Genomic DNA, 26,199 nt, shown 5'->3' on the forward strand with positions numbered 1-26,199 from the left:
TAAGAATCTGCTCTAAGTGCTAAAAAGGAAGAAAGACGGGATGAACCTTTAAAAAAGTTACAGCAGTGTTTTCTTAACTATTCTACAAATTTGTCATTGTCCTTTTAAATAATGCTCTTCAAAAATTACTTGGTTTCTCAAGTGCCAAGACTGAGAGCGACATCTTATTCCATGATTATGCTTTGCATGGAATACTACTCAAGCTTAATGTTGTTTTGCTCAGTTAACCACTTGAAATTTTTAATTAGTGATAAAATCCTCACTGGCTTTCCTGTACTTCTTATCAGTTTGTGGTGTTTTGGCTTAGTTGATTAAAGTGCCTGTTTTGTAAACAGGAGATCCTGAGTTCAAATCTCAGCAGTGCTTCCTGTTCCAAATAAAGCTTTTAAACATCAAAATGTGGACTCTAATTGTGAACATCAATCTCTACGATAGTGCAATAGTGGGATTAAGAATCTGCTCTAACTGTTAAAAAGGAAGAAAGACGGGATGAAGCTTTTAAAAAGTTACAGCAGTGCTTTCTTAACTATTCTACAATTTTGTCATTGTCCTTTTAAATAATGCTCTTCAAAAATTACTTGGTTTCTCAAGTACCAAGACTGAGAGCGACATCTTATTCCATGATTATGCTTTGCATGGAATACTACTCAAGCTTAATGTTGTTTTGCTCAGTTAACCACTTGAAATTTTTAATTAGTGATAAAATCCTCACTGGCTTTCCTGTCTTCCTTATCAGTTTGTGGTGCTGTGACTTAGTTGGTTAAAGTGCCTGTCTTGTAAACAGGCGATCCTGAGTTCAAATCTCAGCAGTGTTTTCTGTTCCAAATAAAGCTTTTAAACATCAAAATGTGGAATTTGATTGTGTACAACATCGATCTCAACGATAGTGCAATAGTGGGATTAAGAATCTGCTCTAAGTGCTAAAAAGGAAGAAAGACGGGATGAACCTTTAAAAAAGTTATAGCACAATTTTCTTAACTATTCTACAAATTTGTCATTGTCCTTTTAAATAATGCTCTTCAAAAATTACTTGGTTTCTTAAGTGCCAAGACTGAGATCGACATCTTATTCCATGATTATGCTTTGCATGGAATAATACTCAAGCTTAATGTTGTTTTGCTCAGTTAACCACTTGAATTTTTAATTAGTGATAAAATCCTCACTGGCTTTCCTGTTCTCCTCATCAGTTTGTGGTGCTGTGGCTTATTTGGTTAAAGTGCCTGTCTTGTAAACAGGAGATCCTGAGTTCAAATCTCAGCAGTGCTTTCTGTTCCAAATAAAGCTTTTAAACATCAAAATGTGGAATTTGATTGTGTACAACATCGATCTCAACGATAGTGCAATAGTGGGATTAAGAATCTGCTCTATCTGCTAAAAAGGAAGAAAGACGGGATGAAGCTTTAAAAAAGTTACAGCAGTATTTTTTTTAACTATTCTACAAATTTCTCATTGTCCTTTTAAATAATGCTCTTCAAAAATTACTCGGTTTCTCAAGTGCCAAGACTGAGAGTGACATCTTATTCCATGATTATGCTTTGCATGGAATAATACTCAAGCTTAATGTTATTTTGCTCAGTTAACCACTTGAAATTTTAAATTAGTGATTAAATCCTCACTGGCTTTCCTGTCCTCCTCATCAGTTTGTGGTGCTGTGGCTTTGTTGGTTAAAGTGCCTGTCTTGAAAACAGGAGATCCTGAATTCAAATCTCAGCAGTGCTGTCTGTTCCAAGTAAAGCTTTTAAACATCAAAATGTGGAATTTGATTGTGTACAACATCGATTTCAACGATAGTTCAATAGTGGGATTAAGAATCTGCTCTAACTGCTAAAAAGGAAGAAAGACGGGATGAAGCTTTAAAAAAGTTACAGCAGTGTTTTTTTTTTTGCTATTCTACAAATTTGTCATTGTCCTTTTAAGTAATGCTCTTCAAAAATTACTTGGTTTCTCAATTGCCAAGACTGAGAGCGACATCTGATTCCATGATTATGCTTTGCATGGAATACTACTCAAGCTTAATGTTGTTTTGCTCAGTTAACCACTTGAAACTTTTAATTAGTAATTAAATCCTCACTGGCTTTCCTGTCCTCCTCTTCAGTTTGTGGTGCTGTGGCTTTGTTGGTTAAAGTGCCTGTCTTGTAAACAGGAGATTCTGAGTTCAAATCTCAGCAGTGCTGTCTGTTCCAAATAAAGCTTTTAAACATCAAAATGTGGAATTTGATTGTGTACAACATCGATCTCAACGATAGTTCAATAGTGGGATTAAGAATCTGCTCTAACTGCTAAAAAGGAAGAAAGACGTGATGAAGCTTTAAAAAAGTTACAGCAGTAATTTTTTAACTATTCTACAAATTTCTCATTGTCCTTTTAAATAATGCTCTTCAAAAATTACTTGGTTTCTCAATTGCCAAGACTGAGAGCGACATCTTATTCCATGATTATGCTTTGCATGGAATACTACTCAAGCTTAATGTTGTTTTGCTCAGTTAACCACTTGAAACTTTTAAATAGTAATTAAATCCTCACTAGCTTTCCTGTCCTCCTCTTCAGCTTGTGGTGCTGTGGCTTAGTTGGTTAAAGCGCCTGTCTTGTAATCAGGAGATACTGAGTTCAAATCTCAGCTGTGCTGTCTGTTCCAAATAAAGCTTTTAAACATCAAAATGTGGACTTTGATTGTGTACAACATCGATCTCTGCGATAGTGCAATAGTGGTATTAAAAATCTGCTCTAAGTGCTAAAAAGGAAGAAAGACAGGATGAAGCTTTAAAAAAGTTACAGCAGTGTTTTTTTTTTTTACTATTCTACAAATTTGTCATTGTCCTTCTAAATAATGCTCTTCAAAAATTACTTGGTTTCTCAAGTGCCAAGACTGAGAGTGACATCTTATTCCATTATTATGCTTTGCATGGAATACTACTCAAGCTTAATGTTGTTTTGCTCAGTTAACCACTTGAAATTTTTAATTAGTGATAAAATCCTCACTGGATTTCCTGTCCTTCTCATCAGTTTGTGGTGCTGTGGCTTAGTTGGTTAAAGTGCCTGTTTTGTAAACAGGAGATCCTGAGTTCAAATCTCAGCAGCGCTGTCTGTTCAAAACAAAGCTTTTAAATATCAAAATGTGGAATTTGATTGTGTACAACATCGATCTCTACGATAGTGCAATAGTGGGATTAAGAATCTGCTCTAAGTGCTAAAAAGGAAGAAAAATTGGTTGAAGCTTTAAAAAAGTTACAGCAGTATTTTTTTTAACTATTCTACACATTTCTCATTGTCATTTTAAATAATGCTCTTCAAAATTACTTAATTTCTCAAGTGCCAAGATTGAGAGCGACATCTTATTCCATGATTATGCTTTGCATGGAATAATACTCAAGCTTAATGTTGCTTTGCTCAGTTAACCACTTGAAATTTTTAATTAGTGATTAAATCCTCACTGGCTTTCCTGTCCTCCTCATCAGCTTGTGGTGCAGTGGCTTAGTTGTTCAAAGTACCTGTCTTGTAAACAGGAGATCCTGAGTTCAAATCTCAGAAATGCATTCTTTTCCGAGTAATTCTTTTAAACATCAAAATGTGGACTTCAATTATGTACAACATCGATTTGTATGATAGTGCAATAGTGGGAATAAGAATCTGTTCTAAATGCTAAAAAGGAAGAAAGATGGGATGAAGCTTTAAAAAAGTTACAGCAGTGTTTTTTTTTTACTATTCTACAAATTTGTCATTGTCCTTTTAAATAATGCTCTTCAAAAATTACTTGGTTTCTCAAGTGCCAAGACTGAGAGCGACATCTTATTCCATGATTATGCTTTGCATGGAATACTACTCAAGCTTAATGTTGCTTTGCTCAGTTAACCACTTGAAATTTTTAATTAGTGATAAAATCCTCACTGGCTTTCCTGTCCTCCTCATCAGTTTGTGGTGCTGTGGTTTAGTTGGTTAAAGCGCCTGTCTTGTAAACAGGAGATCCTGAGATCAAATCTCAGCTGTGCTGTCTGTTCCAAATAAAGCTTTTAAACATCAAAATGTGGACTTTAATTGTGTACAACATCGATCTCTATGAAACTGCAATTGTGGGATTAAGAATCTGTTCTAAGTGCTAAAAAGCAAGAAAGATGGGATGAAGCTTTAAAAAAGTTACAGTAGTGTTTTTTTTTTTTACTATTCTACAAATTTGTCATTGTCCTTTTAAATAATGGTCTTCAAAAATTACTTGGTTTCTCAAGTGCCAAGACTGAGAGCGACATCTTATTCCATGATTATGCTTTGCATGGAATACTACTCGAGCTTAATGTTGTTTTGCTCAGTTAACCACTTAAAATTTTTAATTAGTAATTAAATCCTCACTGGCTTTCCTGTCCTCCTCATCAGCTTGTGGTGCTGTGGCTTAGTTGGTTAAAGCACCTGTCTCGTAAACAGGAGATCTTGAATTCAAATCTCAGCAGTGCCATCTGTTCCAAATAAAGCTTTTAAACCTCAAAATGTGCAGTTCAATTGTGTACTCCATCGATCTCTACAATAGTGCAATAGTGGGATTAAGAATCTGCTCTAAGTGCTAAAAAGGAAGAAAGAAGGGATGAAGCTTTAAAAAAGTTACAGCAGTGTTTTTTTTTTACTATTCTACAAATTTGTCATTGTCCTTTTAAATAATGCTTTTCAAAAATTACTTGGTTTCTCAAGTGCCAAGACTGAGAGCGACATCTTATTCCATGATTATGCTTTGCATGGAATACTACTCGAGCTTAATCTTGTTTTGCTCAGTTAACCACTTAAAATTTTAAATTAGTAATTAAATCCTCACTGGCTTTCCTGTCCTTCTCATCAGCTTGTTGTGCTGTGGCTTAGTTGGTTAAAGCGCCTGTCTCGACAACATTAGACCTTGAGTTCAAATCTCAGCAGTGCCATCTGTTCCAAATAAAGCTTTCAAACCTCAAAATGTGCACTTCAATTGTGTTCAACATCAATCTCTACGATAGTGCAATAGTGGGATTAAGAATCTGCTTTAAGTGCTAAAAAGGAAGAAAGACAGGATGAAGCTTTAAAAACGTTACAGCAGTGTTTTTTTTTTACTATTCTACATATTTGTCATTGTCGTTTTAAATAATGCTCTTCAAAAATTACTTGGTTTATCAAGTGCCAAGACTGAGAGCGACATCTTATTCCATGATTATGCTTTGCATGGAATACTACTCGAGCTTAATGTTGTTTTGCTCAGTTAACCACTTAAAATTTTTAATTAGTGATTAAATCCTCACTGGCTTTCCTGTCCTCCTCATTAGCTTGTGGTGCTGTGGCTTAGTTGGTTAAAGTGCCTGTCTTGTAAACAGGGGGATCCTGAGTTCAAATCTCAGCTGTGCTGTTTGTTCCAAATAAAGCTTTTAAACATCAAAATGTGGACTTTGATTGTGTACAACATCGATCTCTACGATAGTGCAATAGTGGGATTAAGAATCTGCTCTAAGTGCTAAAAAGGAAGAAAGAAGGGATGAAGCTTTAAAAAAGTTACAGCAGTGTTTTTTTTTTACTATTCTACAAATTTGTCATTGTCCTTTTAAATAATGCTTTTCAAAAATTACTTGGTTTCTCAAGTGCCAAGACTGAGAGCGACATCTTATTCCATGATTATGCTTTGCATGGAATACTACTCGAGCTTAATCTTGTTTTGCTCAGTTAACCACTTAAAATTTTAAATTAGTAATTAAATCCTCACTGGCTTTCCTGTCCTTCTCATCAGCTTGTTGTGCTGTGGCTTAGTTGGTTAAAGCGCCTGTCTCGACAACATTAGACCTTGAGTTCAAATCTCAGCAGTGCCATCTGTTCCAAATAAAGCTTTCAAACCTCAAAATGTGCACTTCAATTGTGTTCAACATCAATCTCTACGATAGTGCAATAGTGGGATTAAGAATCTGCTCTAAGTGCTAAAAAGGAAGAAAGACAAGATGAAGCTTTAAAAACGTTACAGCAGTGTTTTTTTTTTACTATTCTACATATTTGTCATTGTCGTTTTAAATAATGCTCTTCAAAAATTACTTGGTTTATCAAGTGCCAAGACTGAGAGCGACATCTTATTCCATGATTATGCTTTGCATGGAATACTACTCGAGCTTAATGTTGTTTTGCTCAGTTAACCACTTAAAATTTTTAATTAGTGATTAAATCCTCACTGGCTTTCCTGTCCTCCTCATTAGCTTGTGGTGCTGTGGCTTAGTTGGTTAAAGTGCCTGTCTTGTAAACAGGGGGATCCTGAGTTCAAATCTCAGCTGTGCTGTTTGTTCCAAATAAAGCTTTTAAACATCAAAATGTGGACTTTGATTGTGTACAACATCGATCTCTACGATAGTGCAATAGTGGGATTAAGAATCTGCTCTAAGTGCTAAAAAGGAAGAAAGACGGGATGAAGCTTTAAAAAAGTTACAGCAGTGTTTTTTTTTTTTTACTATTCTACAAATTTGTCATTGTCCTTTTAAATAATGCTCTTCAAAAATTACTTGGTTTATCAAGTGCCAAGACTGAGAGCGACATCTTATTCCATGATTATGCTTTGCATGGAATACTACTCAAGCTTAATGTTGTTTTGCTCAGTTAACCACTAGAGATGAGCGTTGTTCGACTCGAACTGTTCGCCAATCTCAAATTCGAGCTGTTTTGGGCGGTGTTCGAGCCGTTCGGCGAACACGAACGATTTGAGAAAAATTCGGCTGTTCGAGGTTATGTTCGATAACTGTTCGTGCACCAAAATCATAACTGTTTTTTTTCTCAGTAATGATGAAAATTAATGTTAATACGCAGTTTGAGTGTACAGCGGGGTGGGGGGAGGGGCAGGGGATGGATCTCTGCAGGAATAATGAAGATCTCCATTTTTTTTTCTCTTTCCCGCATTTACAGTGTGGAGGTGCAATCTGTCAGCCTATCAGCAGCGCACACACGGAGCGAAGTGCTTTTTTTCACACAAGCAAGGGCATGTGTCATTGGCAGTGTATGTCACATGTCCTTGCCCTATAAGACCAAGCCATTTTCCCCGTCGCCACCATTTTCTCACTGCTGCAGCTGCGTGTTAGACGGCACCGCTGTTGCTGTGTGCGCTATACCTTGTTAATTTCAAGCCAATTTTCGCACAAATCTACAGATAGCTTGGGAGTAGGGAATAGTTGTGATTGCAGTCCTTTTAAGGACTAGGTTACAGCATTTCCTACGACTTTTATCAGGCAGGTCTGTGCTCTTAAATAGATAGATTGTGGGGTAAAGACTAATTGTAATTGCAGTCCTTTTTAGGACTAGGTTACATCAGTTCCTATCAGTTTTTGCCAGGCAGGTCTGTGCCAGTGCTGTGCAAGTTTTTTTCACAGCATTTGGCTGAATCTAGCAAAGCTAATCCTTTTTGGCCTATTGCAGAGTGTGTTAGTCAGTGGAGTAGCCTATCTGTGTTGCAAGATATCCCACCTGTGTATAGAATACCAATTTTTTTACTGCACCTAGTGAAGTAAAATCTTTTGGGCATAGCATCATTTTATTAGTCCATCTATACTGACCTCCATCAGGTTGCAAATTGAATATAATTTTTTTCTGCATCTAGCTCTGAAAAAATATTTGGCCTTCTAGCAGTGTGTGGGACTTTCTCTATTAGTCCATCTATACTGACCTCCATCAGGTTGCAAATTAAAAATAATTTTTTGTCTGCATCTAGCTCTGAAAAAATATTTGGCCTTCTAGCAGTGTGTGGGACTATCTCTATTAGTCCATCTAAACTGACCTCCATCAGGTTGCAAATTCAAAATAATTTTTTGTCTGCATCTAGCTCTGAAAAAATATTTGGCCTTCTAGCAGTGTGTGGGACTTTCTCTATTAGTCCATCTATACTGACCTCCATCAGGCTGCAAAATAAAAATAATTTTTATCTGCATCTACCTCTGAAAAAATATTTGGCCTTCTAGCTGTGTGTGGGACTTGTTCTATTAGTCGATCTATACTGACCTCCATCAGGTTGCAAACTGAATATAATTTTTTTCTGCATCTAGCTCTGAAAAAATATTTGGCCTTCTAGCAGTGTGTGTGACTTTCTCTATTAGTCCATCTATACTCACCTCCATCAGGTTGCAAATTAAAAATAATTTTTATCTGCATCTAGCTCTGAAAAAATATTTGGCCTTCTAGCAGTGTGTGGGACTTTCTCTATTAGTCCATCTATACTGATCTCCATCAGGTTGCAAATTAAAAATAATTTTTTGTCTGCATCTAGCTCTGAAAATATATTTGGCCTTCTAGCTGTGTGTGGGACTTGTTCTATTAGTCGATCTATACTGACCTCCATCAGGTTGCAAACTGAATATAATTTTTTTCTGCATCTAGCTCTGAAAAAATATTTGGCCTTCTAGCAGTGTGTGTGACTTTCTCTATTAGTCCATCTATACTCACCTCCATCAGGTTGCAAATTAAAAATAATTTTTATCTGCATCTAGCTCTGAAAAAATATTTGGCCTTCTAGCAGTGTGTGGGACTTTCTCTATTAGTCCATCTATACTTATCTCCATCAGGTTGCAAATTAAAAATAATTTTTTGTCTGCATCTAGCTCTGAAAAAATATTTGGCCTTCTAGCAGTGTGTGGGACTTTCTCTATTAGTCCATCTATACTGACCTCCATCAGGTTGCAAATTCAAAATAATTTTTTGTCTGCATCTAGCTTTGAAAAAATATTTGGCCTTCTAGCAGTGTGTGGGACTTTCTCTATTAGTCCATCTATACTGACCTCCATCAGGTTGCAAATTAAAAATAATTTATATCTGCATCTAGCTCTGAAAAATATTTGGCCTTCTAGCAGTGTGTGGGACTTTCTCTATTAGTCCATCTATACTGACCTCCATCAGGTTCCAAATTCAAAATATTTTTTTGTCTGCATCTAGCTCTGAAAAAATATTTGACCTTCTAGCAGTGTGTGGGACTTTCTCTATTAGTCCATCTATACCGACCTCCATCAGGTTGCAAATTAAAAATAATTTATATTTGCATCTAGCTATGAAAAAATATTTGGCCTTCTAGCAGTGTATGGGACTTTCTCTATTAGTCCATCTATACTGACCTCCATCAGGTTGCAAATTCAAAATAATTTTTTGTCTGCATCTAGCTCTGAAAAAATATTTGGCCTTCTAGCAGTGTGTGGGACTTTCTCTACTAGTCCATCTATACTGACCTCCATCAGGCTGCAAATTAAAAATAATTTTTATCTGCATCTAGCTCTGAAAAAATATTTGGCCTTCTAGCTGTGTGTGGGACTTGTTCTATTAGTCGATCTATACTGACCTCCATCAGGTTGCAAACTGAATATAATTTTTTTATGCATCTAGCTCTGAAAAAATATTTGGCCTTCTAGCAGTGTGTGGGACTTTCTCTATTAGTCCATCTATACTGACCTCCATCAGGTTGCAAATTAAAAATAATTTTTATCTGCATCTAGCTCTGAAAAAATATTTGGCCGTCTAGCAGTGTGTGGGACTTCCTCTATTAGTCCATCTATACTGACCTCCATCAGGTTGCAAATTCAAAATATTTTTTTGTCTGCATCTAGCTCTGAAAAAATATTTGACCTTCTAGCAGTGTGTGGGACTTTCTCTATTAGTCCATCTATACTGACCTCCATCAGGTTGCAAATTAAAAATAATTTATATCTGTATCTAGCTATGAAAAAATATTTGGCCTTCTAGCAGTGTGTGGGACTTTCTCTATTAGTCCATCTATACTGACCTCCATCAGGTTGCAAATTCAAAATATTTTTTTGTCTGCATCTAGCTCTGAAAAAATATTTGACCTTCTAGCAGTGTGTGGGACTTTCTCTATTAGTCCATCTATACTGACCTCCATCAGGTTGCAAATTAAAAATAATTTATATCTGCATCTAGCTCTGAAAAAATATTTGACCTTCTAGCAGTGTGTGGGACTTTCTCTATTAGTCCATCTATACTGACCTCCATCAGGTTGCAAACTGAATATAATTTTTTTCTGCATCTACCTCTGAAAAAATATTTGGGCTTCTAGCTGTGTGTGGGACTTTCTCTATTAGTCCATCTATACTGACCTCCATCAGGTTGCAAATTCAAAATATTTTTTTGTCTGCATCTAGCTCTGAAAAAATATTTGACCTTCTAGCAGTGTGTGGGACTTTCTCTATTAGTCCATCTATACTGACCTCCATCAGGTTGCAAATTAAAAATAATTTATATCTGCATCTAGCTCTGAAAAAATATTTGACCTTCTAGCAGTGTGTGGGACTTTCTCTATTAGTCCATCTATACTGACCTCCATCAGGTTGCAAACTGAATATAATTTTTTTCTGCATCTACCTCTGAAAAAATATTTGGGCTTCTAGCTGTGTGTGGGACTTGTTCTATTAGTCCATCTATACTGACCTCCATCAGGTTGCAAATTAAAAATAATTTATATCTGCATCTAGCTCTGAAAAAATATTTGACCTTCTAGCAGTGTGTGGGACTTTCTCTATTAGTCCATCTATACTGACCTCCATCAGGTTGCAAATTAAAAATAATTTATATCTGCATCTAGCTCTGAAAAAATATTTGGCCTTCTAGCAGTGTGTGGGACTTTCTCTATTAGTCCATCTATACTGACCTCCATCAGGTTGCAAACTGAATATAATTTTTTTCTGCATCTACCTCTGAAAAAATATTGGGCTTCTAGCTGTGTGTAGGACTTGTTCTATTAGTCCATCTATACTGACCTCCATCAGGTTGCAAACTGAATACAATTTTTTTCTGCATCTACCTCTGAAAAAATATTTGGGCTTCTAGCTGTGTGTGGGACTTGTTCTATTAGTCCATCTATACTGACCTCCATCAGGTTGCAAATTGAATATAATTTTTTTCTGCATCTAACCCAGCCAATAGTTTTGGCCTAATACCACAGTTTGGCCACTCAGCTCTGCTTGGTTCCCATCCATTTTTTTTTGTGCAAACAACTCCAGAGTTGTGAATTAGTTAAGCACCAAAATGAGTGGAAAAAGGCCTGCTGCTGTTGGAAAGGGGAATAGGCATGTTGGGAAGGGGAAAAAAGGTTGTGTCCGTGGGGTAGGTGTTAAAGCAACAGTAACATCTGCAGAAGAAAGACCATCTTCCAGCCGAACTAAAATGTCTACTTCTTTCAGCGAATAATGTGATAAGATCCCTTTCTTACGGCCACGCCAATCGCTACAAATTCCAGATGAGGCACAAAAACAGCAGGTGCTTCAACGGATATCAAGTGCTCCTTTAAGTGGGCTCTCCTCCACATCAACTTCAACATCACAAATACTCCAGTCCTCAAAGGTGTCACCCCAATCGCACTTGCTTCCTCACAGCTTCCAAATCTCCAGCTGCCCGTCTGAGTATGAGGTAGAACAGATGGTTGAGTCTGCAGAGCTGTTTACTCATACTATAGCCTGGGAATCAGACGTCGACTCCAGCGCTTCTGTGAATCCAGACGAGGAAATGATCTGCACTGATGCCCAGAATCTTTATGAGTTGGATCCAGGACCAGACGCAGAAGGTTCTGACCATAATGTAGACCCTCATTCCCAAACTGTAACTCCTGTTGGTGGAGACAATGAGGAAGACGATGATGAGACTCAAATACCTGATTGGAGCGACAACTTTAGTTTTTTGTCAGGGCAGGAACAGGTTGGCTCTGAGGACGACGGGTGTGATAACGCACAGGGTGATGATGATGAGGTTGGAGATCCCACTTACTGTCAACCCACAGTCAGCCAAGAGATGAGGTCACCAGAGAAGGTGGAGGAAGATGCTAGTGACGACGAGGTCAGGTTGCGCCTTCCTGGACAGAGACGTAGTACTGGAAGCACGTCGACAACTGCATCCTCAAACACAACTCTGCCTCTCACCACAAGTCGTGGTGGCTCTTCAGGTCGCATGGGTGCTAAGCCTTGCATAGCCTGGGCAGTTTTTCAGATCGATAAAGATGACCCAACTCGTGTTATCTGTAACATTTGTCAGCAAAAGCTAAGTAGAGGCCAAAAAATACATAGTTTGAGTACTTCATGCATAAACCGGCACATGGACATGAAGCATAAGTTGCAGTGGGAAGCTCAGTGTGCTTCAATGCGACCTAGCCGGCCGGGCCATCCACCGTCTGCCATATCTTGTGCATCCGCGGCCTCTTCATCCTCTGTGACTGGGGGGACAGCAGTCACACCTGTTTTGGGGCGCAGACCTGCCACCTCTTTACCCGCAACAGCCAGCGTGATTGGCAGGTCATCATTTTCTTTGGAGGTGGTAACACCAGCTGGTCTTGAGCGCTGTCTGACATCGATAGCACCACCTTTGGATCAAGGCAACCTAACATGTCCGCCTGCATCTTCCTCACAGACCGGCAGTTTGCCGGGGACACCCTTATCAACCCCGTCTAAGCACAATAGCCAGCCCTCGGTCCCTCAGATGTGGACAAGTAAAAGACCATTTCCTCCTAGCCATGAGAAAGCTAAGAGGTTGAATTTCACCATCTGCAAGCTCTTGGCTACAGAAATGCTGCCTTTCCGCCTGGTGGACACAGAGGATTTTCGAGACCTTATGTCCGTCGCAGTGCCCCAGTACCAGATGCCCAGTCGGCACTACTTCTCAAAGAAAGGTGTGCCTGCGCTCCACCAGCATGTCGCACACAACATCACCGCTTCTTTGAGAAACTCTGTGTGTGACAGGGTGCATTTCACCACAGACACTTGGACGAGTAGGCATGGACAGGGGCGTTACATGTCGCTGACTGGGCACTGGGTAACTATGGTGACAGCAGGACAAGGGGCTGCTGTCCAAGTCTTGCCATCCCCACGAGTTGTGCGTCAATCCTCTTTATGTCAAAGTTCCTCCACTGCTTCTGCCTCCTCAACCTCCTCTCGGTCTTCCACCTGCACCCAAAGCCTGTCTGGTCATGCCACAAGCTTTCTAACTGCGCAGAAGGGATCCTGCACACCTCCTTTCTATGCTGGCAGTAGGGCTCAACGTCATCAGACTGTTTTTACTTTGAAATGTCTGGGAAATGTGAGTCACACAGCTGAGGAGTTGTGGTCAGCTCTGGAGAACCAATTTCATGAATGGTTGTCTCCACTGGACCTGAAACCAGGGAAGGCCATGTGCGACAATGCTGCAAACCTGGGTGCGGCCCTTCGCCGGGGCAATGTCACACACGTGCCTTGTATGGCTCACGTGTTGAACCTGGTTGTCCAGCAAATTTTAGCCCACTATCCCAGACTAGATGGCCTTCTGCAGAGGGCACGGTCGCTGTGTGCTCACTTCCGCCGTTCGCATCCCGCAGCTCAGCGTCTTATATCTCTACAGAAGTCGTTGGGCCTGCCACTTCACCGGCTAAAATGCGATGTGCCTACCCGGTGGAATTCAACTCTGCACATGTTGCAGCGACTGTGGCAGCACCGACAAGCCCTGGTGCAATACGTTCTGACGTATAGCCTGGGCCAACGAGAATTCTCCTGCACTCAGCACTTCAGCGTGAGAATTTTCCCACGCTGTCAGTGACGTGCATGAGGTGAGCCGAGTTCATTGGACATGACCTCGGCTCATCTGGATGCCGTCACAGCGAGACAGTGAGGAGCGCAAGCATGCCTGCGCTTCTCAGTGTCTGCGGGATGACAGACTGGATGGCAGCGTTCTGCTGCGGTCCAGCCAGTCATCTCGATGTAGCAGAGCTGAAGCTGTCGTGGGAACCATGGAAAGGTAAGGATGAGGTTGGTTTATTATTTTTCTTTTATTGCAGGAGATCGTTGGCTTCAGCTGGAATGGGTGTGATGGTAAGTATGGTTTAATTTAGAACAATAAAGAATTGTGTCTTTATTTCAATTAAAGGACTTTATTCTGGGTGTTGTGTTTTTTTTAAATACTTTACTAGAAATTCATGGCGGTCATGTCTAATACTGGCGTGACCCCATGAATTTTGGGCTTGGGGCCAGCTGATAATACCAAGCTGGCCCTAACCCCTTTATTACCCAGTGAGCCACCGCACCAGGGCCCTGGATGAGTTGGGTACAGCGCCAGAAGATGGCGCTTCTATGAACGCGCCATTTTCCGGGGTGGCTGCGGACTGCAATTTGTAGCGGGGGGGGCCCAGAAAGCTTGGGCCTCCCTGCGCTGCAGATTCCAGCCCCCAGCTGCCTAGTTGTACCTGGCTGGACACAAAAATAGGGCGAAGCCCCACGTACTTTTTTTTTAATTATTTCATGAAATTCATGAAATAATTAAGAAAAAAAGGGCTTCCCTATATTGTTGTGTCCGGCCAGGTACAAATAGGCAGCTGGTGGTTGGGGGCAGCCCGTTCCTGCCTGCTGTACCTGGCTGGACACAAATATAGTGCGAAGCCCCACTTCAATTTTTTTTAATTATTTCATGAAATTCATGAAATAATTAAGAAAAAAAGGGCTTCCCTATATTGTTGTGTCCGGCCAGGTATAAATAGGCAGCTGGTGGATGGGGGCAGCCCGTTCCTGCCTGCTGTACCTGGCTGGACACAAATATAGTGCGAAGCCCCACTTCAATTTTTTTTAATTATTTCATGAAATTCATGAAATAATTAAGAAATAAAGGGCTTCCCTATATTGTTGTGTCCGGCCAGGTACAAATAGGCAGCTGGTGGATGGGGGCAGCCCGTTCCTGCCTGCTGTACCTGGCTGGACACAAATATAGTGCGAAGCCCCACTTCAATTTTTTTAAATTATTTCAGGAAATTCATGAAATAATTAAAAAAAAATTGACGTAGGGCTTCGCACTATATTTGTGTCCAGCCAGGTACAGCAGGCAGGAACGGGCTGCCCCCAACCACCAGCTGCCTATTTGTACCTGGCCGGACACAACAATATAGGGAAGACCTTTTTTTCTTAATTATTTCATGAAATAATTTAAAGAAAATAGACGTGGGGCTTCGCCCTGTTTTTGTGTCCAGCCAGGTACAACTAGGCAGCTGAAGGCTCGAATCCGCAGCGCAGGGAGGCCCAAGCTTTCTGGGCCACCCCCGCTGCAAATTGCAGTCCGCAGCCACCCCTGAAAATGGCGCGTTCATAGAAGCGCCATCTTCTGGCGCTGTACCCAACTCATCCAGGGCCCTGATGCGGTGGCTCACTGGGTAATAAAGGGGTTAGGGCCAGCTTGGCATTATCAGCTGGCCCTAAGCCCGAAATTCATGGGGTCACGCCAATATTAGACATGACCACCATGAATTTCTAGTAAAGTATTTAAAAAAAACACAACACCCAGAAAAAAGTCCTTTAATTGAAATAAACACACAATTCTTTATTGTTCTAAATTAAACCATACTTACCATCACGCCCATTCCAGCTGAAGCCAACGATCTCCTGAAATAAAAGAAAAATAATAAAGCAACATCATCCTTACCTTTCCATGGTTCCCATGACAGCTTCAGCTCTGCTACATCGAGATGACAGGCTGGACCGCAGCAGAACGCTGCCATCCAGCCTGTCATCCCGCAGACACTGAGAAGCGCAGGCTTGCTTGCGCTCCGCAGTGTCTCTCTGTGAGGGCATCCAGATGAGCCGAGTTAATGTCCAATGAACTCGGCTCACCTCATGCACGTCACTGACAGCGTGGGAAAATTCTCCTGCACTCAGCGCTTCAGCGTGGGAGAATTCTCACACTGAAGCGCTGAGTGCAGGAGAATTCTCCGACGCTGTCAGTGACGTGCATGAGGTGAGCTGAGTTCATTGGACATGAGCTCACCTTATGCACGTCACTGACAGCGTGGGAAAATTCTCCTGCACTCAGCGCTTCAGCTTGAGAATTCTCTCGCTGAAGCGCTGAGTGCAGGAGAATTCTCCCACGCTGTCAGTGTCGTGCAGGAGGTGAGCTGAGTTCATTGGACATGAGCTCACCTTATGCACGTCACTGACAGCGTGGGAAAATTCTCCTGCACTCAGCGCTTCAGCGGGAGAATTCTCTCGCTGAAGCGCTGAGTGCAGGAGAATTCTCCCACGCTGTCAGTGACGTGCAGGAGGTGAGCTGAGTTCATTGGACATGAGCTCACCTTATGCACGTCACTGACAGCGTGGGAGAATTCTCCTGCACTCACCGCTTCAGCTTGAGAATTTTCCCACGCTGTCAGTGACGTGCATGAGGTGAGCCGAGTTCATTGGACATGAACTCGGCTCATCTGGATGTCGTCACAGAGAGACGCTGAGCAGCGCAAGCAAGCCTGCGCTTCTCAGTGTCTGCGGGATGAGAGGCTGTATGGCAGCGTTCTGCTGCGGTCCAGCCTGTCATCTCGATGTAGCAGAGCTGAAGCTGTCGTGGGAACCATGGAAAGGTAAGGATGAGGTTGCTTTATTATTTTTCTTTTATTGCAGGAGATCGTTGGCTTCAGCTGGAATGGGCGTGACGGTAAGTATGGTTTAATTTAGAACAATAAAGGATTGTGTCTTTATTTCAATTAAAGGACTTTATTCTGGGTGTTTGTGCTTTTTTTTACTTTGACTATGGGGTTAGTAATGGGGGTGTCTTATAGACGCCTGTCCAATACTAACCTGGGCTTGATGTCAGCTGGCATTATAAGCTGACATCAACCCCAACCCTATTACCCCCTGCCACCGCACCAGGACAGCGTGGAAGAGTGAGGCTAAGTGCCAGAATTGGCGCATCCTATGAATGCGCCATTTCTGGGGCGGCTGACGGCTGGTGTTTCTAGCCTGGGAGGGGGCCAATATTCATGGCTCCCTTCCTGGGCTATTAATATCAGCCCCCAGCTGTCTGCCTAGCCTTTTCTAGCTATCAAATTAGGGGGGACCCCACGTCATTTTTTTGGGGGGGTCCCCCATTTTAATAGCTAGTAAAGGCTATGTATTCAGCTGGGGGCTGATATTAGTAGCCTGGGAAGCTCCGTGGGTATTACCCCCTTCCCAGGCTTCAAACATCTGCCCCAGCTGTCTGCATAACCTCCGCTAGAGACTAAAATTAAGGGGAACCCCACGCCAATTTTTTTAATAATAAATCCTTTATTTTAATACTAAATGACAAGTACAGTAACCAACACTATCACTGTACTTCATATATATGTGACTGACATGTTTCTATCTATCTAATCTATGTGTGAAGCTCTATTCTGTCTGTTATAAATTGTCGGGTACCGCTGCTGAATTGCCGGCCGGCTTTTTTAAAGAGACGGTGCATGAAAATACTATTATTTTTTTTGATAAATCCTTTACGCTAAATGACAAGTACAGTAAGCAACACTGTCACTGTACTTCGTATATATGTGGCTGACATGTTTCTATCTATCTAATCTATGTATGATGCTCTATTCTGTCTGTTATAAATTGTCGGGTACCGCTGCTGAATTGCCGGCCGGCTTTTTTAAAGAGACGGTGCATGAAAACACTATTATTTTTTTTGATAAATCCTTTACGCTAAATGACAAGTACAGTAAGCAACACTGTCACTGTACTTCATATATATGTGGCTGACATGTTTCTATCTATCTAATCTATGTATGATGCTCTATTCTGTCTGTTATAAATTGTCGGGTACCGCTGCTGAATTGCCGGCCGGCTTTTTTAAAGAGACAGTGCATGAAAACACTATTATTTTTTTAAATAAATCCTTTACACTAAATGACAAGTACAGTAATCAACACTGTCACTGCACTTCTTATATATGTGACTGACATGTTTCTATCTATCTAATCTATGTGTGATTCTCTATTCCTTCTATTCTAAATTGTCGGGTACCGCTGCTGAATTGCCGGCCGGCTTTTTTAAAGAGACGGTGCATGAAAACACTATTATTTTTTTTGATAAATCCTTTACGCTAAATGACAAGTACAGTAAGCAACACTGTCACTGTACTTCGTATATATGTGGCTGACATGTTTATATCTATCTAATATATGTGTGAAGCTCTATTCTTTCGGTTCTAAATTGTCGGGTACAGGTGTATGCCGCTGCTGAATTGCCGGCTTTTCATGTTTCACTGTTGGCACTGTTCCCATCGATTTGGGCAATCACTGTAATGCCACAACCACCATGGCTGTGGCATTACAGTGAGTGGCAGACAATCCCTGCATGATTGGTGCTCTAAATAGCGCCAGACATGCAGGACACGCTTTTGGTGCACGAACAGTTATCGAACATAAACTCGAACAGCCGAATTTTTTGCAAATCGTTCGGGTTCGTTGAACAACTCGAACACCGCCCAAAACAGCTCGAATTTGAGATTGGCGAACAGTTCTAGTCGAACACCGCTCATCTCTAGTAATCATGACTACTGGGTTGCCACACTCTTAGATCCCCCAAACTTTTCGATCAACCTTTTCATTTTTATAAAGACCAAAAAAATGGTCATTTTTGAAATTATAAGCATTAGCAGGTTATTAGAAACTGAAATCAAACAGTTTTCAACTCAAAACTTTATTCTAGGTGATGTTACATTTTCACATAGGACCCCTTGTTCGAAAGGAGCTTCTGAACTCTCTCGTCCATTGAATTTGTCAGGTTTTGGATGGTTTCTGCTTCAATTGTTTTGCATGAGGACAGAATACCCTCCCAGAGCTGTTGCTTAGATGTGAACTGCCTCCCGCCATCATAGACACTCCTTTTGATGATGCTCCAGAGGTTCTGAATGGGGTAGAGGTCAGGGGAGCATGGGGGTCACACCATAAGTTTGTCCCCTTTTATGCCAATATCAGCCAGAGATGCAGATGTTTTATGTGCAGCATGAGATGGTGCATTATCATGCAAAAAAAAATGATCTTGCTGTGAAATACACGGTTCTTCTTCTTGAACCATGGCAGGAAGTGCTGTTTGAGAAAATCCACATACATTATGGAGTTCATCTTTAGCGCCTTCAGAGATCCGAAAGGGGCCGAAAATCTCTCTCCCCATGATTCCAGCCCAAAACATTACTCCACTTCCTCCTTGTTGGCGCTGTAGCCGTGTTTGCGTGGGGTGTCCATCAACCAGCCATCCTCCACTCCATCCATCTGGACCATCGAGCGCTGCACGGCACTCATCCGTGAGCAAAACAGTTTTGAAATCAGTCTTCATGTAATGTTTGGCCCACTGGAGCCGTTTCTGCTTGTGTGAAGTGGATAGAGGAGGTCGACAGGATGGCATATGCACAGCTGCAAACCTCTGAAGGACCCTGCATCTTGTTGTTCGGGGGACGTTGGAGGCACCAGCAGCTTCAAAAACTTGTCTGCTGCTATGACAAGGCTTTTTTGCCGCTGCTCTTTTAACCTGACGTTATTGCCTGTAGGAAAGAGTCTTCAATTTGCCCTTATCAGCACACATACGTGTGTACTGTGAATCAGCTACATACTTCTTGATTGCCAAGACACTTCATCCTGATCATCGCACAATGTTGATTGTAGTCATGCCTTGACCTAAACACTCCACAATTTGTTGCTTCTCAGCAGCCGACACATCCTTTTTCTTTCCCATTTTGGCAGAAAATGTAGGCTGCTTAATAATGTGAGACAGCCTTCTTAAGTAGTCTTGCCTTTCATTGGACACACCTGCCAAACTAATTAGCACAGGTGTCTGCAATTGCTTACAGTGATATAAAGAGCCCTGACACACATCACCATCAATGAGTTTAACTGACAAACAAACAAATTCTTCCCTTATCACTTCTAAACACTTTTTGCATAATAATTTGGAACACAGTGTACATGTGCTTTTCCACAAAACACCAGTGGTTCACGTAGTGAATCTTACAGTTCTAACTTGCCAACCGTGGTCTGTATGGAGTTGTTCAATAAAGGGCCCAAAATTAAGATAACATAGATGGGAGAGGTCTCTATGAATAGGAATTCCTAAGTATTTGATACCCTGTGAGGGCCAAGCAAAGGGAAAGTTGGACTGGATGGAATCCTATATGGATTTGGGGAGGGAGACATCGAGGGTCTCAGACTTTGCTGCATTGATTTTAAAATTTGACCATGTAACAAAGTGATCTATTTCAGCCATAACAGCATGGATGGATATATGTGATTGAGTGATATATACTAGGACATCATCAGCAAATAGAGAGCACTTGTACTCGGTGCCTCCCACCTCAATCCACCTAATATTGGGGTTATGGCGAATTGATGAGAGCAGGTGCTCCGTCACTAGGATGTATAAGAGAGGGGACAGAGGACATCCCTGCCTTGTCCCATTGGTGATTGTGAAAGGTGATGAAAATGTTCTGACGCACCCCCTGGGCCTTGGGACACCCGGAGCCGGACCCTTTTTGGTGGATGCTGGTGGTTGTAGTCTTCGTGGCGGCGACCCGGTTCCGTGGCTCAGGGTGGTCAAACCAGTGGCGGAACTATTTATGTGGTTTTGATGTTTAAATGTCCGACTATGCCACCCGTGGATTGCGGTCAGAGTGAACCGCCGCTGCAGGGCAGACCGCTGAGGCTGGTGTTGTGGGTGCAGCAGAGCGTAGCATAACTCCCCACGGGAGGAGTATAGCCTCAGGGCAGTGTATGCGGAGGATGGGGGTGATTGTGCAGGGCAGCAGCAGTAATGACACAGAGTCAGTGATGCAGTCCAGGGCCTTTACTCACAGTTCTTATTATCCAGACCACATCTGCAGGTAACGGCTGCCCACGTCGTACTGTGCTCACCAGGTGAGGGGCTCAGACAACTCCCAGATAACTTTGGAGCACTTCACAGGACCCCCTTTGTGTGTCCTTTGTCTGGCCTTTCTTACCAATCCTTCTGTCCGGCTGCCTCGGGCCTCCTCTTGGTAAACTTGGCGCCAGTTTCCCTGACCCTATGTGGTGCCTTCCTAGCGGGTGTAGCGAGGGGCTGCGCCACATAAAATGTCACAGCCTCCGGTTTCTAGCTGAGGGTCGTTTCCTGCCTCCACTAGTTTCGGGGACCGGTCTCCCCCTTTGGCCTGACCCCTCCACGCAGGTGGATTCTGGCGTGCGGTGGCGTCTCGCCCGTCTTCACCCCTGGGATCCCTTCATTCCTCGTTCCTGGAGCCTTCTCTGCTCCTCTTCCTTCCTTCTCCCTCTTCTAGGCCTGGGCCTCTGTTACTAGGCCCACCTCCGGAGCAGAGCTCATGCAGAGCCCCTGCACCCTGCCACTTCTGCTCAGACTTCTCTGCACTGAACTAAGATGGTGCCCACCTTTTATACTCCCTTCTCAATGCACCCAGGAACTGCTTCCTCCCTGCTCCTGCACTACAGGGTTCCCCTTCCTCAGTGTTCCCTCCCCCCACTCCAGCCAGAGACAGGGACTGTCGTGCCCATCTCAGAGGCATATTGGTCGCCCTGCCCCACGGCAATGTGGTGTAATGCATGCAGGTGTCGGGTCCTGATCCACACTCCATCCTTACCTGAGAGTGAGATATCACACCTCTGGGTGAGGTGCAATACCTCTGTAGCAACCGAGCCCTCAGGGTGCTACAGTTCCATTTATCTTCAGCCTAGGTGACGTATTGTGATACAGGGCCGTGATTTTGGCTATAAAAGGGTCCCCTCGACCCCTACCCCAAGCTTTTTAAGAGAATCATATATGGCGTGCCAGGAGACTCTATGGAATGCTTTCTCAGCATCCAACGAGAGTATCTAATTACAAATTTTTAACTGCATCTAGCCCAGGAAATACTTTGTGCCTAGTAGCAGTGTCTGCTAGTCAGCGGATTATCCTGGCTGTTAAGCAAGCTACACCACCTGTAGTTTGGACACTTAATTTTTTCAAAGGAAATGCTTCGGGACCACGGGATACTCAGTGAAGAGCATCAGGAGGCACCCCAAGGCATAGGGGCTGGGACTGGCAGTAGGATGCCTTGCGGTGGACAGCCGAGCTCGATCCTTATAAAAGCTTGTTAACTGCAGCAGCTTTAGTGGACGCTACTGGAGCTGGAATTACGCGGCTGCTGGCATGAGACTTGCCCTCCAATAGATCCTTGTAAATGGATTTAAAATGTATTCATTCAAATTAGAGAGACAATTTAAATTAAAAAGCTTAGAGCTGCCTCCACCACAGGAGGGCTCGCTCGACCCACCAGCGGACAGGCACCAGTATTGGGAGAGGGGGGCTGGCCGTCAGGGTTCACCGCGGCTCTGGCACAAACCCGGCGACATGGAGGTGGCACGGGCAGGAGCGGACTGAACGTGTCGGCTTCTCACTTTTTGGATTTTAGAAGGGCATGACATGCCTATATCTGTGTCTCCCCCTCCTTTTACTCCTCCACCTCTTTTCTTTTCGCATGACTATATGTACTTGTCACTTTTCCATGTGTTAGTTGTGTCTTCTGAGCAGTTTGTCAGCTTTTGGACACCTTTGAAGGTGTTTTCTATGTGTTTCTATGTGTTTTTGTTTGCCTGCCATTGGTTTTAACGGTGTTCGAAGGTGTTCGACGAACAGTTCGACGAACACACGGGTGTTCGACGAACCGAACCGAACTCAAACACTACGGGGGTGGCTCAACACTATTAACCACTTAAAATTTTTAATTAGCAATTAAATCCTCACTGGCTTTCCTGTCCTCATCATCAGCTTGTGGTGCTGTGGCTTAGTTGGTTAAAGTGCCTGTCTTGTAAACAAGAGATCTTGAGTTCAAAGCTCAGCAGTGCCATATGTTCCAAATAAAGCTTTTAAACCTCAAAATGTGCACTTCAGTTGTGTACAATATCGATCTCTACGATAGTGCAATAGTGGGATTAAGAATCTGCTCTAAGTGCTAAAAAGGAAGAAAGACGGGATGAAGCTTTAAAAAAGTTACAGCAGTGGTTTTTTTTTTACTATTCTACAAATTTGTCATTGTCCTTTTAGATAATGCTCTTCAAAAATTACTTGGTTTCTCAAGTGCCAAGACTGAGAGCGACATCTTATTCCATGATTATGCTTTGCATGGAATACTACTCAAGCTTAATGTTGTTTTGCTCAGTTAACCACTTGAAATTTTTAATTAGTGATAAAATCCTCACTGGCTTTCCTGTCCTCCTCAACAGCTTGTGGTGCTGTGGCTTAGTTGGTTAAAGCACCTGTCTTGTAAACAGGAGATCCTGAGTTCAAATCTTAGCAGTGCCATCTGTTACAAATAAAGGTTTTAAACATCAAAATGTGGACTATGATTGTGTACAACATCGATCTCTACGAAAGTGCAATAGTGGGACTAAGAATCTGCTCTAAGTACTAAAAAGGAAGAAAGATGGGATGAAGTTTTAAAAAAGTTACAGCAGTGTTTTTTTTTTACTATTCTACAAATCTGTCATTGTCCTTTTAAATAAAGCTTTTCAAAAATTACTTGGTTTCTCAAGTGCCAAGACTGAGAGCGACATCTTATTCCATGATTATGCTTTGCATGGAATACTACTCAAGCTTAATGTTGTTTTGCTCAGCTAACCAATTTAATTTTTTAATAAGTGATTAAATCCTCCCTGGCTTTCCTGTCCTCCTCATCAGCTTGTGGTGCGGTGGCTTAGTTGGTTAAAGCGCCTGTCTTGTAAACAGGAGATCCTGAGTTAAAATCTCAGCACTGCCTTCTCTTCCGAGTAAAGCTTTTAAACCTCAGAATGCTAACTTCAATTGTGTACAACATCGATCTCTACGATAGTGCAATAGTGGGAGTAAGAATCTGCTCTGAGTGCTAAAAAGGAAGAAAGACGGGATGAAGCATTGAAAAAGTTACAGCACTGTTTTTTTTTTTACTATTCTACAAATTTGTCATTGTCCTTTTAAATAATGCTCTTCAAAAATTACTTGGTTTCTCAAGTGCCAAGACTGAGAGCGACATCTTATTCCATGATTATGCTTTGCATGGAATACTACTCAAGCTTAATGTTGTTTTGCTCAGTTAACGACTTGAAATTTTTAATTAGTGATAAAATCCTCACTGGCTTTCCTGTCCTCCTCATCAGCTTGTGGTGCTGTGGCTTAGTTGGTTAAAGCACCTGTCTCGTAAGCAGGAGATCCTGAGTTCAAATCTTAGCAGTGCCATCTGTTTCAAATAAAGGTTTTAAACATTAAAATGTGGACTTTGATTGTGTACAATATCGATCTCTATAAAAGTGCAATAGTGGGACTAAGAATTTGCTCTAAATACTAAAAAGGAAGAAAGATGGGATGAAGTTTTAAAAAAGTTACAGCAGAATTTTTTTTTTTACTATTCTACAAATTTGTCATTGTCCTTTTAAATAAAGCTTTTCAAAAATTACTTGGTTTCTCAAGTGCCAAGACTGAGAGCGACATCTTATTCCATGATTATGCTTTGCATGGAATACTACTCAAGCTTAATGTTGTTTTGCTCAGTTAACCACTTGAAATTTTTATTTAGTGATTAAATCCTCACTGGCTTTCCTCTCCTTTTTATCAGCTTGTGGTGCTGTGGCTTAGTTTGGTTAAAGCGCCTGTCTCATAAACAGGAGATCCTGAGTTCAAAACTCAGCAGTGCCATCTGTTCCAAATAAAGCTTCTAAACCTCAAAATGTGGACTTTAATTGTGTACAATATCGATCTCTACGATAGTGCAATAGTGGGATTAAGAATCTGTTCTGAGTGGTAAAAAGGAAGAAAGACGGGATGAAGCTTTAAAAAAGTTACAGCACTGTTTTTTTTTTTACTATTCTACAAATTTGTCATTGTCCTTTTAAATAATGCTCTTCAAAAATTACTTGGTTTCTCAAGTGCCAAGACTGAGAGCGACATCTTACTCCATGATTATGCTTTGCATGGAATACTACTCAAGCTTAATGTTGTTTTGCTCAGTTAACCACTTGAAATTTTTAATTAGTGATAAAATCCTCACTGACTTTCCTGTCCTTTTCATCAGTTTGTTGTGCTGTGGCTTAGTTGGTTAAAGTGCCTGTCTTGTAAACAGGAGATCTTGAGTTCAATTCTCAGCAGTACTGTCTGTTCCAAATAAAGCTTTTAAATATCAAAATGTGGACTTTAATTGTGTACAACATCGATCTCTACGATAGTGCAATAGTGGGATTAAGAATCTGCTCTAAGTACTAAAAAGGAAAAAAGATGGGATGAAGTTTAAAAAAGTTACAGCAGAGGTTTTTTATTTACTATTCTACAAATTTGTCATTGTCCTTTTAAATAATGCTCTTCAAAAATTACTTGGTTTCTCAATTGCCAAGACTGAGAGTGATATCTTATTCCATGATTATGCTTTGCATGGAATACTACTCAAGCTTAATGTTGTTTTGCTCAGTTAAACACTTAAAATTTTTAATTAGTAATTAAATCCTCACTGGCACTCCTGTCCTCCTCTTCAGCTTGTGGTACTGTGGCTTAGTTGGTTAAAGCGCCTGTTTTGTAAACAGGAGCTTTTAAACCTCAAAATGTGCACTTCAATTGTGTACAATATCGATCTCTACAATAGTGCAATAGTGGGATTAAGAATCTGCTCTAAGTGCTAAAAAGGAAGAAAGACGGGATGAAGCTTTAAAAAAGTTACAGCAGTGTTTTTTTTTTTACTATTCTACAAATTTTTCATTGTCCTTTTAAATAATGCTCTTCAAAAATTACTTGGTTTCTCAAGTGCCAAGACTGAGAGCGACATCTTATTCCATGATTATGCTTTGCATGGAATACTACTCAAGCTTAATGTTGCTTTGCTCAGTTAACCACTTGAAATTTTTAATTAGTGATAAAATCCTCACTGGCTTTCCTGTCCTCCTCATCAGCTTGTGGTGCTGTGGCTTAGTAGGTTAAAGCGCCTGTCTCGTAAACAGGAGATCCTGAGTTCAAATCTTAGCAGTGCCATCTGTTCCAAATAAAGGTTTTAAACATCAAAATGTGGACTTTGATTGTGTACAACATCGATCTCTACGAAAGTGCAATAGTGGGACTAAGAATCTGCTCTAAGTACTAAAAAGGAAGAAAGATGGGATGAAGTTTTAAAAAAGTTACAGCAGAGTTTTTTTTTTACTATTCTACAAATTTGTCATTGTCCTTTTAAATAAAGCTTTTCAAAAATTACTTGGTTTCTCAAGTGCCAAGACTGAGAGCGACATCTTATTCCATGATTATACTTTGCATGGAATACTACTCAAGCTTAATGTTGTTTTGCTCAGCTAACCAATTGAATTTTTTAATTAGTGATTAAATCCTCCCTGGCTTTAATGTCCTTCTCATCAGCTTGTGGTGCTGTGGCTTAGTTGGTTAAAGCGCCTGTCTTGTAAACAGGGGATCCTGAGTTCAAATCTCAGCACTGCCTTCTCTTCCGAGTAAAGCTTTTAAACCTCAGAAT

At 41.4% G+C, this 26,199-nt stretch overlaps 3 non-coding genes across 3 annotated transcripts; all 3 read left to right on the forward strand.

Annotated features, from left to right (window-relative positions):
• The first annotated feature begins 3,008 nt into the window (after positions 1-3,008).
• On the forward strand, positions 3,009-3,082 carry TRNAT-UGU (transfer RNA threonine (anticodon UGU)). Its single transcript has one exon. It is a non-coding gene; the product is annotated as a tRNA-Thr (tRNA).
• A 19,871-nt stretch (positions 3,083-22,953) lies between these two features.
• On the forward strand, positions 22,954-23,027 carry TRNAT-UGU (transfer RNA threonine (anticodon UGU)). The gene has a single exon. It is a non-coding gene; the product is annotated as a tRNA-Thr (tRNA).
• Positions 23,028-26,092: 3,065 nt separating this feature from the next.
• Positions 26,093-26,166, forward strand: TRNAT-UGU (transfer RNA threonine (anticodon UGU)). The gene has a single exon. It is a non-coding gene; the product is annotated as a tRNA-Thr (tRNA).
• The last annotated feature ends 33 nt before the right edge of the window (positions 26,167-26,199 follow it).

The sequence above is a fragment of the Phyllobates terribilis genome, unplaced genomic scaffold (genome assembly GCF_046119375.1).
Source record: "Phyllobates terribilis strain yellow unplaced genomic scaffold, ASM4611937v1 Scaffold_9__5_contigs__length_417890890, whole genome shotgun sequence".
In the NCBI taxonomy this organism is placed as follows: domain Eukaryota; kingdom Metazoa; phylum Chordata; class Amphibia; order Anura; family Dendrobatidae; genus Phyllobates; species Phyllobates terribilis.